Consider the following 15,774-nt stretch of genomic DNA (forward strand, 5'->3'; position numbering starts at 1 on the left):
AAAGCCAGCTTTTAAAATTGAGGGGGGCAAGTAGGGAGGAGGAAGGAATTGCAGGAGGGATTGTGAAAGACATGCAGCAGCTCCAGAGAGAAAATCTGAATACCTTGGATGGTATTTAAATTGATGCTGTGGCTTTACTGCCTTTTTAGTTTGTACCAGCCATGTGATCTGCTTGAGTGTCTCCCAACTAATCTGCATGGGGAGCTGAGAATGGCAAATTGAGCTGTCAGTCTTGGGCCCTTCCTCCCATCCTCCTGCTTAGAGACAACATCAGCTGCACCTTGTTTTCAAATCTGCCTATTCTCTTGAGCTAGTTTGTTAGATTTCAAAGCAAGTGGAATGCCGTCTTAAGAAGCTGTTCCTATTAGTTCACCATCAAGAGAAAATAGGCTCTCAAGACTACCATTGGTAAGTCTCAGTAGAGCAGTTGTTTTCATAAACATTCCCAGATTTGTATAGTTTTGGATTTTCTTTTCTGGGGTTGTGAAAAGCAAAAGGTAAATTTTGTCTAGAATCTATCAACACTACATGCCAGGGGTTATTGCTGTGGATAATTAGCTCTGAATTAAACAAGTCTGAAAACGACTATGTAGCTAGGTTTGTGTAAGACATTATGTGACCATTGTGCAATGTATTAGGTTTTAGTCTTTTTGGGGGTGGAGGGAAATCAGTCATACTTAAATATTGGTGGAATGCACATTTCCCCCCAGTGTGACGCTTATGCTGTCATAACCACCAGGATTTGGGTGTGTTATTTATTGGAGCCATTTCTTTTGTCACTGTCCTGCTCCCCTAAACCAGGGCTTCTATCAACTTCTTCTGAGAGGCTCAACTGCTGAGTTGTTCCTCTGGAGGAGGAATCTTTTTCATGCAGGATAATTAGATTGGCTCTTACATTTCATGCATCCCTAATAATTAGAGCATAACATTTACACTTGCAGGAATGTACATGATGAAAGAGGGGAAAGCTTTCTTCAGCTTTTTATAGCTTTGTTGTTACAAATTACTATGTCAAACATTACAGGTCACCAGTGTCACTTGAGATCACTTGATGCAAACCAATTGTCTCTTATCAACAGAATTGAATTTGAACTTATGTGATTAGCCCTGGCATTTATGAAGTTTGTCTGACCATGTGCAGAGTTCATTCTTTTCATCAGCAGAGACCTTTTCCATGCAAAGTGTGTGCTCTACCACTAAGCTATGGCCCTCCCCATAATGCAGGCAGTTCATAGTGGAGGCCTGACTTAGAGATTAAAAAGTCTGGTGAATACTCTGGAATCTTTACAGCCATCTGTCATCAGAGTGATTTTCTCCCAACTAGTCTAGCATCAGATCTGAAATCTCCTTGGGGGAGCCTTTCTGCAGAGTGATAAATAAGCCATAGGTGGCAATAACATGTGTGTGGATAACACATGGATCTGCCACCATCACATTTAGTGTGGACCTCCATGCAAAGCAACCTTTACATGTTCAGTTCTCATTGCAGAAGGCTCCTCCTCGAAAAACCATCACGTTCGTTATTGTTGTTGCTTTATATTGCCTGGAAATCGTAATCCTGAAATCAGTACTCCAGTTTATTCCTCCATCATTATGGTTTGTGTAGTATGGGAGCGAGGGTATCGATTTCTCACCTGAGTGCAGAGAGCTTGTGCATGGGATTGACACAGGCATGTTAACAGGGTGGTGGAGTTAGATTCATTTCATACCTTGATTGCATTGCCAGCATACCAATGTAAGTAGGTCTGTGCTAGTATGAAACACCCTGGGCACCTCTCATATCATAGGCAATTCATTCCACTGTTTATACTGTAGCCAGGCACATGTGCAGTCTTTGGTAGCCTAAATTAAGAACCACTTCACAAGTTACAACTGGTTGGAACAGGGTCTGTATCTAACGCAGTATTCCTGTACAGACTATGATGTGTTGTTGGCCAATGGCTCATATCACTTTGATGCAGGAGTGGGGAATCTCAAGACTGGGGGCTGAATGCACCTCACCAGGCTTCTCTATCTGGCCTTTGGAACAATCCCCAAGCCACTACCCGCCTTCCTAGGCCATACTCCTCAATGGCCCTGATTTGTACCCCAGTTGTTATTGTCTGACTAGAATAAACCTTTGTGCCTTCAGTGGTAAAGGCAAACCATTGGAGAGTTACAGCTCTTGCTGTGGCAGTAGAGACCAATACAGGAGAAACAGATTTTATGGCAGGTATGGCGGATGAAGGCATCCAGTTTTGCTGTTACAGATGCACCATGGTGTTTCTTCTCTCTCTGTGCTCCTCCCAACGATCATTTCTCCTCTGGTCATTCCTGTGGATACATGACCTGACTGTCTGTCTCCAGGCACTGCAGTTGTTTGCAAGGGATTCCCACATGGTGGGGTTAATGTTGCAAGCCTTCACAGACATCTTTATAACACAGAGTACCGGTTGGTCTTCTGGTGGGCCTCGTGCCTGAAGCCAGCTCCCCATAAAGCACATCCTTGGGCATCCTGCCATCTTCCATTCTGTGGACATGATGAAGCCAGTGTAGATGTCACAGAAAGGAGTGTGAACATATTGGGAATGTGGACTTGGAAGATGTTATGTACTAAGATTGGATCCTAGAACAATAGGCAAGTAGGATCCTAGAATGCAACAAATGATTGGCTTGCAGGAAAAGACCAGTCAGGCTCCAGGAGGAAGTTAATCAGCCTATTAGGTTGGTGGGATTGTAGAATGCAACAACTGATTGGCCTGCAGGAAAAGACCAATCAGGCTCCAGGAGGGAAGCAGAATCAGCCAATCAGATGGGACTCATTGTGTCAATAATGTATATAAAGGCCTGAGGTTTGGGGGGCAATTCAATCACTGTTTTACAAGCTGCAATAAAGAGCATGAAATCACTACAGGACTCAGAGCATATTTCAGAAGAGCACATCTTTGTTTGAGTCTCTATCTTGCTGTATGAAGCCCAAAGTTTTCCTGATGCAGGGCATACGGAAGATGCTGAGATGTCACTCCTGGCGGGTGTAAATTGCCCACAACTCACTTCCATAAAGCAGTATGCTCAACACACAAGCCTGGTAGTCCTTCATTTTGGTATTGGTCATTAGCATCACATTCTTCCATACCCTTTTGGAGAGGCGAGCCATTGCCGTAGCTGCCTTAGCAATACACTTGTCAAGTTCAGGGTCAATTGAAAGGTTGCTAGTTATGGTGGAATCCAAGTAGACAAAATCGTCTACCACCGCAAATGTGTGGCCACTAATGCTGATGCATTGTGTGTTGGTCCTGACCCAGGACGTTGGTCTTCATCAGGCTGGTGGTAAAGCTGAACTTCCTGCAAGCTTGGGCAAAATGGTTGATGAGTCTCTGTAGATCTTCTGTAGATCTTCTATAGATCTTGGAATGTACTGTCAAGGCTGCGTCATCTGCAAAAAACATCTAATGGATAAGGAACTGCCACACTTTCGTCCTGGCATGGAGACGTGCTAGGTTTAACAGACCCCTGTCACTCTTTGAATGGATGTAAACATCATCTCCAGTCAAGCTGAAGCCATGTGAGAACAACAGGGAAAAGAACGTGCTAAAAAGAGTTGGGGCGAGAACACAGCCCTGATTCACACTGTGAAATGAACCCTTGAACTCCAATAATACCTCTTGCATGTCTGGATGGAGGTTAGAGAGGGTGTGTATAGAAATTACAAAGGTAAAAATTGCATTAATTGCCCCTCCCACTTTTGCCCTTGGCCCCACCCACTACTGGCCCTTGGAAAGTTGCCCAGAAATTAATGTGGCTCTCAGGCTGGAAAATGTTCCCCAACCTTGCTTTAGGGGATTTCCCTAATTTATGAAAGAGCAATATATCAATGGGTATTATCCATGATAGTTAAATGAAACCTCTATGTTCAGAGATAGTTTATCTCTAAGATCCAGATGCAAGGGATTTGTCAAAAGCATCTGCTAGATTCTGTTGAAAGGTAAAAGAAAAAGAAAAAAGGTAAAGGTAAAGTAGGATTCTGTTGAAAATGCAATGCTGGACTACATGGATCTTGGTTTTGATAGTCTCAAGATGATAAACGAAAAGTAATTTCAGTGAAGGTTAATTGTCAGTAAATTAACTGTTCATTTAGGTAGGTGCCAAGGGATCTGAATCACACCGTAGGGCAGGCCTAGCCAACATGATGACCTCCAGATGTTGTCAGACGCCAGCTCCCATCAGCCCCAGCCAGCATAACCAGTGATTGGGGCTGATGGGAGCTGCAGTCCAGCAGTGTCTGGAGTGCACCAAGTTGGCTACCCTATACTTGGACTATAATCCTAACCATATTCACTGAATGTCCACTGACATCAGCAGGCTAATGAGCCACGTCTGTCCCAGCACAGGTCCCACTTAGGCCTGTGAGGCAGTTTTCCTCAAACCATGCCCACCTGACATCATAGAGATGAAACTGGATTGGCTGCATATGAGCTGGTGAGAGGTGACTTCAAGCCTTCATCTGATGTCAAAATGATGTGAGGTGACTGACAGGTGGATTGTCAAAGTTGGCCCTCAGGTGTGGGAACAGATACAGATACAGCCCACTGAGCCAAAAAAAACAGTTCCCCAGTCCTGGTGGAGGAGATAACTCAAGCTCAGACCTGTGATTGGGCTCAGGCTCTGCATGGAAACTAATTTACATTAAGTTGCCCAGTATGTGATTTCTCATCTTATGTTTACTGTTCATTGAGCCCAATAAGTCATTATTTGTACTGCATTAAAATCCATTAAGTACCTCTTAAGCCTCTGCAGCTACATTTTAAAATTGATGAGATCTTTTCTTGCAGACATTCCAGGACCTTAAGTGGTTAGAGAAATACTGATTTACAGTGTCAGTACATTAATGGGCAGGCAACCTTGTATGTCCGTATTCTCTTATGACCTGAATAGCCTTGTTTAACCTAAATCTGAAGCCTAGTTACAGCCCTCCAGTAGTCATTTTAGCTGATGTCAACTCCCCAATCTAGTCCACAGTGGTAGGTTAGGAATTCTTTGGGTGTATTGCCCGCTTCATCTAGCTTTGGGCATGTGAGAGGAAAAATTACAGGTTAGTTAAGGCATTCAAAAAGGAAAGAAATGCAGCATAATTGGATCAGGTCATTATGATCAGTCGCACTGAAACCAGCTGAACGGCATTCTGGGAAGTTGGGCTGTGTTGCAAATTCCAGGAGAAGAAACAGGAGGGGCAGTGAGAGCTGTAAACGTGTTCTGCGCAGAGCTTTGGTTTTGAAATGACAGAAACATTTTTTTTAGATTCGACTGAGGCAGCAGATGTTTAGTTGCTACTGCATCTGTGGAAAGCAAAACACAGTTTAGCCTTTTCTCGCTTGAGTCAGCATAATAAACTCAAGTTGCATTGGGAAAAAAAGAGCTACATGGTTGGTACGTTTAAGAGGAATGGTACATTTAGAGGTGGATCTGTAGAGGTACATTTAGAGTACTGTACTTGTAGTGGCAAGGCATTTGCAGCCACTACAGGTTTTATGGAATGTGAGTGTGGTTTTTCTGAGCTGTGGTACGCGCAGGTCTGTCTCTCTGTCTTGTCTCCTCCTTACGTGGCAGATTGTCTCCTTTGCAGTTAATTAGTACTGCAGTGCAAAGAAAACATTATGGCTAACCTATATTCCAGGTTTTTTAACATTTTGTATTGTCCAGGCGGCTTGCAATAAACACTTTTAAAACAACAACAACACTGCCCAACAGTATAACAAAGCACAAATAATTTTTTAAAAAGAGTCAGAGACAATTTTGCTTGCATACCAAATGTGTGTGGTCTGGCATGAAGACAAAGTGATGGGAAAAGCTTCACTAGTTGGATGTCTGTGGCTGTTTACGCACTCCTGTTTACTCTGCATCCAATGCATGTCCCACCACTGGCTTGTGAAGCAGCATATACATGACTTTACTACAATCTATATCTGTATTTTATCTGTCCTGTTGTTTCTTACGAAATACTGTGTTTTCATGCATTTTTCCCAAACCAGCTTTGTTCAAAATTTTAGATATATATATAAAAAAGCTGCATTGTAAGCTAGTAATGTGTGCACAGCCTCTGTCTTAGGCTGTTGACAAAACCGTACAAGAAGGGACAAAAAGAAGTCAGTGACCCTGTTTTAAAGGTTTAAGGCTGCATACAATCCTATCGCCACTGAACCTGGATGCTGCCCTCCTTGAGCTCCATGGGACTTACTTACACGTAAACAACCACAGGATTATGCTTTAAATGAAATTTAAAAGCCCTGCCCATCACTTACTGTGCAAATTAGGTGCAATCATTAGCATATCTAATTTTAGAATTGGAAGGCATCCCACCATCATTAAAGTTCTAAGCCTTATTCTTAAGGCAAGACTCTTTGCGCTTTGTAAACTTTTGAGGCACAGGTATAGACTTTTGTAAGTAAGTTAAATAAGTACCCTCCCTCAAATCAAATATACTAACATTCTCAACAGCCTCCTACTTCACACAATCAAGAGGAGAAGTGTTATATCACCTGCTAATGTCTGTAGTAGATCAAGTCACAATGGCAGTTGCACAACTGGAAACCCTACCACAACCCCAGTTTTTGCATCATCCCACCTCACCCTGCCCCATATTGGTGATTTCATGTTCCCTCCAATCGCATCTTGTTAGTTGCTCATTGCTCTGTGGGTGTAAGGATAGTGCAATCATGATTATAAATAAATAGGTGACTGCATTCCAGTACTAGGAGCAGGGAGCATGTAGTAGCACAAACCTTTGCTTTTGAAAAGATTCATGAAGTCAGTTGCTGGATCTCCAAAATAAAGCATCCTTGATGGTGATTGTCAAGGGAAATATCTCGTTTTTGGGGACAGACCCAGTAAGGGCTAAACCACTCTTTAAACGTGTCTCAATTTCTAGAAGGACAACTGTGTTAGTGTTGCAGCAAAAACAACAAAAAGAGTCTTGTAGCACCTTGTAGCAAATGTAAACATGTTTTCATGTAACATATAATTTGGGCCTGAGAAAGAAGAGGAAAGGGAATGCAGTAAGGAGAGGCCTTGTTTGCATGGAACATTAAACTATAGTTGAAAACAAGCAATGGTTTAGTGTGAATGTGCAGCATTCTGATGCATGTTCCTGAAAAGTTCTGCTGGTGCTCCCCCCAGCTTTTACTGCTGCTACACCACCAGGGAGCAAGCCAGAGTCTGACCTGTCATGATAACAACCGAACCTGTGCTTGTGGTTTATTTCTCTCTAAACAAACCTTGAGTAATAAGCTAAGAACAAACCTTGGTTATTGCTCAAGGTCTTTTGAGGGGGGAGAAACAAACCACAGGCCTGGGTTTGGAAATCAAGTCAAGCCACGCTTGTTTCTTGGGCGGAAGTAGGGGAGGGAGCAGAGTGAGAACTTTTCAGCAGCATGAAGAAGCAGGCTGCATGTTCACACAAAACCATGTTTGTACCTGTGGTTTAATGTGCCATGTGAACAAGGCCTTTGCTTATTCCACTCACTTTCCTCTGCTTTCTCAGGTCCAGGTTATGTGTTGCCTACAAACATGTTTACATTTGTCTTCCGTTAATCTACCAATGGTTTAGTGTGCTGTTTCCACCGGGTCAAAGTTGGGTCAAGAAAGGGTGAGGGTCAAACTAGATGTGGTCTGTTATGTGGTCTTCTGCACATCACAAATAGCTGGGGGTGGGTGGAATATTGGGTATTGAGCTCTGGTCCCTTTCACCAATCTAAATCCATTTCTTTCCTATCCTGAAGATGCTGTTTCCCCTGTAGAGCAGGTAGCACCTTCAGGGACCAGTGATGGAAAGGCCTTCACATGGCACCAGAACCAAGACCCAGTTTGGGCTTTGTTTTTTCAATGCAGGAAATCCAATCACAGGGTCTTGTTGGACCCTGCTGCTGATTTTAACCCTTCTTCCAAACATTGCATAAAGAGATGAGATGATAATGGTCAAAGAAAAGTCTTTGCAGAAGAAGTAGGTTTTAAAACAAGGAGAAGAAGCCTGGTGGCTAAGTTGCTGCAACTGCCTAGGGAGAAGCATGGCAGAAGGTGTGAATAAGCGAGCCAGTGGAGGAGAGATCAGAAAAGGGCTGATACAGAGAGGTGAGTAGGAGCAAACTATAGAAAAATAGGAGGAGAGCTTTTAAGGTCAAACCAAGTGATGATGACAGATGTGGACCTGCCCCTATCACATGTAACGCAGGATGTGGTAGAGTGTGATTTAAACCAGAAAAGGTGTGTGTGTGTTTTGCTGAACCATCTCCTCCCCCCCCCCCCCGTCCATGCAGTCAGTTCCCCTTCTGTAAGCTTTCTCAAGGCTGGGCTCTGGAGGTGAGCCTGGTTGAAAGAAAAACAAGGAAGGGTTAGTACCTCCCAGAACCTGTGCAGTCCTTATGCACTTTAAATGGACAGGTGTGTGGCCACCTGTCATGGATGCTTTAGTTGAGATTCCTGCATTGCAGGGGTTGGACTAGATGTCCCTCCAGTCCCTGCTATCTCTACAGTTCTATGATTCTATGAGATCAACCCTTCACTCTTTCCTGCTTTGTGTGTGAATGGAGCAGAACCATATTTGAGTACAAGGGCCTACTGCTGTCCTGTGTGCTCAGGTGCACTTTTATCAAAGACCCAAGCAACATTCACACCATACATTTAAAACACTATGCTGCGACTTTAAACAGTCATAGTAAGAGCCATTTGACAGTGGAACAGACTCCCAAGAGAGGGGATGGACTCTCCTTCCTAGCAGTGGTTGGATGGCCATCTGCCATGTATGATGTAGCTGAGATTCCAGCAGTGTAGGGAGTTGGACTAGATCAGGGATGTCCAACTCCCAGTAGGCTGTGATCTACTAACAGTATAAAAAAACTGGCAGTGATCTACCCATTGTCGTTGGATGGACCAAAGTTATTGGCTTTTTTTAGGAAGCCAAAGTTGTTGATCTACCTGTTGGACATGCCTGGACTAGATGACTGTCTTTGAGGTTTTTCTCTTCTTTATTTGTTTTTGCCAGTATAAAACTTGCAATGCTTGGGGGTAATGGCAGACAAGACAATTATTTTTAGACACAGTGAGAAATGTGCTCATGAGCTGAGCGAATGGCAGTTCTGTTATCATTTATCTCCTTCAGAAATAGTGATTAGTCATATACAGACTGCAGGTATCAAAATTTGTTTACACTTGTTTTCAGATACAAAGTTGATTAGTCTAACATTGTGCTATGTGCAATTATTTTCAGATGGGTTACAGAGGAAGCTTTTGTATGTATGTTTCAGATGAAATGGTGAGATTACATATGTAAACTGACTTCATTATGAGCTATTGGAATTGCTCACCGGTGGCTGTTGCTTTCAGATGCAATACCAAGATAACTCACTCTGAAGCATATTTCACATAACTAAAATACTGTGTGAAGATCTGCTGGGTTTCAACCTGAGGATGAATAAAATACATGCTCTGCTTTGGGTGGAGAACATATTTTAAACACCTGGAGATGTGAAGGTATTTTCAGTAAAATCATTAAGTTTTTGTTATACCCCCTCCTACAATTTTTGAAAACAACACACCTGAGATATTTATTCATTTTTGCCTATGACAAGTGTCATTATTAGAAGAATATTTCAGAATAGCTTGATAAATGACTAGTATTTCTCTGAGTTAATATCTCCCCATGGTAAGCATGTACTATAAGTGAAGCCAGCTGTAACCATGGCCTTAGGATTTCATTGGCTGAGGCAAGATTATTACATCACAAGACTTTTTTGCCAGTGCCATTCAGGGTAGAGATTATTGCATCTGAGAGTAACAGTTCTAATCCCTTCTCTACCAAGATCATTGGATAGTCCTCCTGGTGCAAGTTATTATTCTCAAGCCACAGCTTCCCATTTGTAAAATGGGAATAACATTGCGGGTTGTTGGAAAGATAAATTGCACAATATGGTAATATGAGAGGTTGTAAGAATAATATCTTTGCATTTTTAACCTGGTAAAATAAATTGCAACTAGGCATTTCAGAGGAAGATGGTGCCTGAGAATGATGCATACAGTTGAAATGAAGCTGGGTTGTGATCAATCAGATTCCATTCATTTTCTTCCTGTTGTATAAAGTATGTTGCAGATAATTATGGCCATAGCCACATTAACAAGGTAGCTGATAAAGCCAGCTGTCCAGGGGTTCCATCATTGCATTGCACCTTTGCTTTAATTTCTTCAACATCAGTGAGTTTCTAGCCCTCAGGGTTGTGCAAAAAAAAGGTTTCAAAAGTGTGAGCTGTGTCTACTAAAGTCTCAGACAGCCTCAGCCTTTGATCCTCTTCAACACAGATGCTTGGCGCTCTCCCATATATTATTCCCCCCCCCCCCCGCCTGACTTGCCCTTATCCGTATCCACATTTTTAAACCAATAGAGTACATAAAACTCTGAGCTGGATTTTGGAAATTTGGTTGCATGTATGCTTTTAATGTAAAATTAGAGGTCATTATATCTGGGGAGAACCCTTCCTTCAATTACTGTCCTGTTGCCTCCACATGCATATTATTTATGCATATTTACTCACAAGTAAGTCCCACAGAAAGGGACGCGGGTGGTGCTGTGGGTAAAAGCCTCAGTGCCTAGGACTTGCCGATTGAAAGGTCGGCTGTTTGAATCCCCGCAGCGGGGTGCGCTCCCGTCGCTCGGTCCCAGCGCCTGCCAACCTAGCAGTTCGAAAGCACCCCCGGGTGCATGTAGATAAATAGGGACCGCTTACTAGCGGGAAGGTAAACAGCGTTCCGTGTGCTGCGCTGGCTCGCCAGATGCAGCTTGTCACGCTGGCCACGTGACCCGGAAGTGTCTGCGGACAGCGCTGGCTCCCGGCCTCTAGAGTGAGATGAGCGCACAACCCTAGAATCTGTCAAGACTGGCCCGTACAGGCAGGGGTACCTTTACCTTTAAGTCCCACAGAACTCAAATAAGTGTGCGCAGGATTAGAAGCCTAATCAGATCAGTAAACATTTTTTTTTGCTTTTAACAAATCAATATGCTTTCAGAAAGAAATATTTAGCCTGCACTAAAGCCCTTGGAAATGAATTATTGTCCATTGGTTATACAGTGGTACCTGAGGTTACATACGCTTCAGCTTACATACGCTTCAGATTACAGACTCCGCTAACCCAGAAATAGTACCTCAGGTTAAGAACTTTACTTCAGGATGAGAACAGAAATTGTGCGGCGGCAGTGCAGCGGCAGCGGGAGGCCCCATTAGCTAAAGTGGTACCTCAGGTTAAGAATGGTTTCATGTTAAGAACAGACCTCCAGAACGAATTAGGTTCTTAACCCGAGGTACCACTGTAGCTCCTTGCCACTCCTGCTTTCTTAGAGATGGGAAGGAATGCAAGAGCCTGCTGAATCAAGCCAAAGGCTTATCTAGTACATCATCCTGTTCTCGCAGTGGCTGTGGGAAGCAGTTTTCTTTACACTAAAGTTGCTCCATCACCTTGATCACTTGCGTTGCCCTTGCCTGAACTCTGCAGTAGCCTTTTTGAGGTGAGGTGACTAAAACTGTACACAGAACTCCCAGGTTCTCTTGCATCACAGAGTTATGTAATGTTATTGTGATAGCAGCAGTTTTATATTAAATCCCTTTGCTAATTATCCCTTGCATGGAATTTGTCTTTTTCACACTGGGTCAACATCTTCACTGAGCTATTCGCTATGAAGTTGACTGCAGGCCTGCAGCCTCTGTGCAGAATTACCTGAGAATAAGCCTCATTGGAGAGAGTGGGATTTGCATCTAGGCACATAATAAAAAACCTGCTAGATCAGGCTAATAGCTCATCTGGTCCAGCATCACATAATTACTATGACCCCCAAGGTCTTGTTCCTGGGCAGTTACCACCAGTTCAGACTCCATGAACATATACAGGCAACTCCCCACTTAAGGGGGGTTACATTCCAGGGTCCCGCACATAAGTGAAATGTGCGTAAGTGGATAACACCCTTAGCTTCTCTTTGCAGAAATTGTTATTTAAGTTCACTGATCCTGATTTATTTTTTGTTGTTGCAAATGTGTTTGATCTGGAGAGCCAGGCTGTAGGCAGTGTTTTTCCTTATATGTTTTAAGATGACAGGATTGCCAGTATAGGTAGGTGTGTGCATCAGTAGGTTTGATATGGAGACTGGTGACTATTTTGTTGCTTTCAGTGGTGAGGAGGACATTGAGGAAAGGGGTGCGTTAACTATCAAGGGTGCTGAGACTGCTTGCTTAGAGACTAGATTTTAGGTAAGAAGACATTAGTGTATGTGACATATGATGCGAGGCTTTGCACCATGTTTTGTAAGTTTAAATCAATAAGCTCTACTAGATTTTGGGTGACACCTAAGAATGTTCAGATGAAGGAACACGCAATGTTGATTTCCCCATTAAAAAAGAAAGAGAAATGAACTGGTGTGTTCATCTTTTGGAACAGCTGATTTTCTGTCAGCATTTGTGGTTTTCACCCTTTGCAATGCTGTTGACACATGGTGTGGGCCGGTTTTGTAACATTATTCCCGTGGAAAATGATACCATGCACAGAATGTGACATCATTGCTTTCCATGCCATTTGAGTGTATTTAGGAGTGATGGTGGCTTTTCACAGCCCCCAGAGTTACATCAACAGGATTTGCATCACCAGAAAATATTCCACGTTGCCCAGCATTAAAAATGTGCTTCTCTGATCTTTCCACACTGGGTTGTGTGACTTAGAAATCATTATAGTAAGCCAAATGCAAAGAAGCCACTATTTTCTTCAGTTGACTGCTGAAGCTCACCTAGCAAATCTTACAGCTGAATTCTGTAAATACGTATTATTAAATTTATTAAATGTATATACTGCTGCTCACCTCAAGATCACAGGGCAGTTTGCAACATAAAAACACAAAATAAACAACATAATAACAAAAAACTAAAAGCACCCTCTGGCAGGACACATTTTAAAAGCCATAAATTGTTCAATCAGCCAAAAGCCTGATTGGAGAGGAACGTTTTTGCAGTTGGGCCAGGATTGGTGTCATATGCTCAAACCGTCTTGCCCTGGGGAGCAACCTGGCTGCTGAATTCTATATTCTGGGTATTAACTTTTGCCAAGAGCAAGGACTATGATTTATGGATGCCCACACATAAGTGCAAGTTGTTTTGTAAGGTTACGTTTATAATCTTATATTGGAAGTGAGGCTATGATCTGACAAAACACCACCTATGTGATTCCATTCATTTTATGACTGTCTGAAGATACCTAGGAGAACAGTTAATTTTGGGTGAGGGGTATAGGAGAATAAACTTGTTAGTCTTTAAGGTGCTATGAGACTGTTCTCTTTTATCATAAGAAAATTCGAAGTTCTTTCAAAATATACACATACTTTTTTGTTTTAATGTAGGAAAGTGAGTGACCTGGCTCAGCAAAAAACAAATGTCTCTTATTTGTGGCAGTGACCTAACACATGCACTCACAAATTTTCTGTGTTTGTTGTGTTACTATGGCCTATGACAGAACACCAACATAGTTTCAGTTTGAAACTGATACATACCTTGATGAGGCCAAACATTCTCTTCCACCAGTCCAGACCGAAAACAATTCTGAGAGAGTATGTATGTGTGTATTGTTACTGCCTTCATACTCTGCAATTCATCTGCTTAAATCTGCACAGAATCACCATATGTCCTCTGTGCATCCACTTACTGCTACGTTTTTCAAAATACTATGGAACATTTTTCGTTGTGTGGTAGCAGAAGCCCTCTTTGGGTGCTAGTGCCAGAAGAGAAGAGCAGTTTAGCCCCTCTCTGTTGGGGCTGCATGACTCTTCCTGGCCCCTCACATAACTAAAAGTACACTTCTGCACTGGGGAGCATTGCCACGTTGTGGAGGCTCTCTGTGCGATTGAGGTTCAGGATAGATACTGTCTTGGCTACCACAGTAGATGATTTATGCTGATCACTGGACAGGGGGTATTCAGTCCTGTTGGGTCTGCTAGACATCTCAGCAGCTTTCAGTATAATTGATCCTGGAATCCTTCTGGAAAGCTAAGTTGTACTGAGGTTGGATGGCACTGTTTTATGCTGGTTTGGGACCTCCCCAGAGGGCAGGTTCCACAAGGCGGCAGTCCTTGGCTTTTGGCCTATGAAATCCAGAAAAGTTCCATCTTGTCCTCCATGCTCTTCAGCATCTACATGAAACTGCTGGGAGGCGACATCCATGTGTTTGGTGTGTGCACGTGTCTTTAATATGTGGATGACACCAAGCTCTGTTTTTCTTTTCTACCAGTTTTCAGGGAGGGAGTGAAGACCCTGAATTGGTGTGTGGAGACTGTGATGGGCTGGATGTGGGCTAAGAACAGGCATAGGCAAACTCGGCACGCCAGATGTTTTGGGACTACAACTCCCATCATCCCTGACCACTGGTCCTGTTAGCTAGGGATGATGGGAGTTGTAGTCCCAAAACATCTGGAGGGCCGAGTTTGCCTATGCCTGGCTAAGAAACTAAGACTTAATCCATACTAGACAGGTGCAGGAAAGTCCACATGAGGATAGGTACTTCTCCTATTCTGGATGGGTTAGCACTCCCTCTGGAAGATGGTTTGAGGTTCCTCATCTCCTTACGTCTGGATTCTCAAAAGCCAGCTGCGGCCTGGAGCACTTTTGCACAGCTTTGGCTGGTGTACCAACTGTGGTCTTTCCTGGAAAAGGCAGATTCATCCACTTCCACACGTTTTGGACACATTCAGGTTGGACTATGATCTGCATGACACTACTATGGAAGACAGCTAGAAAAACTACAGGTGGTGCTTGATGCTGCCATCGGGGTTATTGAGGGTCAGTTCTTTGGGGCCTGTTACTTCTGGACCTGTCAAGCTACATTGGGTCCAAACAGGAAGTGCTGCCCCACTCTGCTGTGGCACCTGCTCCGCTGCTGGCATTGACACTGATTTCTGGCGAGATCTCACTGAAATTTTGTGAGATCTCTCAAGCTGCATGAGATCTTGTGTGATTTGGATGAGATATCCCTGGAAATCAGCATCTAAAGTTGTGGCACTTCAGTCTATCACCTCATGCCATAGAATGGCTCCCAGTACAGGAAATATGTGGGCACTGTGTTTTATGATGCTGTAGATAAACAATGTAGATAAACAGTTACGATTACTGAACAGCTTGAGCTAGGTAACAGTGGTGAGTTACTTGTACTGTACCACTTCCCCTTCTCGGCTAGCAGGGTTGCTAGTATTTGATGCAGCCCACATTACAGTAGCACTTTGTCAACTGGCAGGTGTCAAGATTAGCAATCTACAGTTATCAGTGACTTGTTGACCCTTCATATTTACTGTTCCATGCCACTTTTCAGCAATAGCCAGGTTTGGCTTTGTTGCAAATTCTTCCCATAGTTCACAATGCAAAACAAACATCTTAGCACTTTCCTTAATGAACTATACACTTCCTACAAAAACAAGTAACCAAGATTCTAAACAGAAAGCAGGGCTTTAAAAAATGGCTTCCACATGTTTTCCATTTATAAAGAAAATAAATGATTGGTTTTTTATCTTAACCTTGATAAGCAGTTGATTGCATTGTTCAGGAGAAAAGCATGACACCAACATTGCTGTCCTTTGTTGGTTTCTATGGTGTAACTTGAAGAAAAATGTATCGCGGAATGAACTTGCATACATAAGCTGTTTTCTGCAGAAGTGTTTATTGCAGGGATGAGGAACCTGTGCCCCTTCAGATAATGTTGGACTACAACTCCCATCATCTCTGACCACTAGCC

At 43.0% G+C, this 15,774-nt stretch overlaps 1 protein-coding gene across 10 annotated transcripts in view; it reads left to right on the plus strand.

Annotated features, from left to right (window-relative positions):
- The first annotated feature begins 235 nt into the window (after positions 1–235).
- The window catches only part of RAF1 (Raf-1 proto-oncogene, serine/threonine kinase), a 68,329-nt gene continuing 52,790 nt past the window's right edge, over positions 236–15,774 (plus strand). For 3 of the 10 annotated variants that reach the window (XM_083603383.1, XM_083603401.1, XM_083603365.1), the window contains exon 1: positions 250–408. The gene's annotated coding sequence lies outside the window, so the exon portion shown is untranslated. Of the gene's footprint in view, positions 409–15,774 lie in introns of all 10 variants that reach the window. The other 7 variants (XM_083603367.1, XM_083603381.1, XM_083603376.1 and 4 more) reach the window with 5 other exon arrangements.

The sequence above is a fragment of the Podarcis filfolensis genome, assembly GCF_964270895.1.
Source record: "Podarcis filfolensis genome assembly, chromosome: 2".
Classification (NCBI taxonomy): Eukaryota; Metazoa; Chordata; class Lepidosauria; order Squamata; family Lacertidae; genus Podarcis; species Podarcis filfolensis.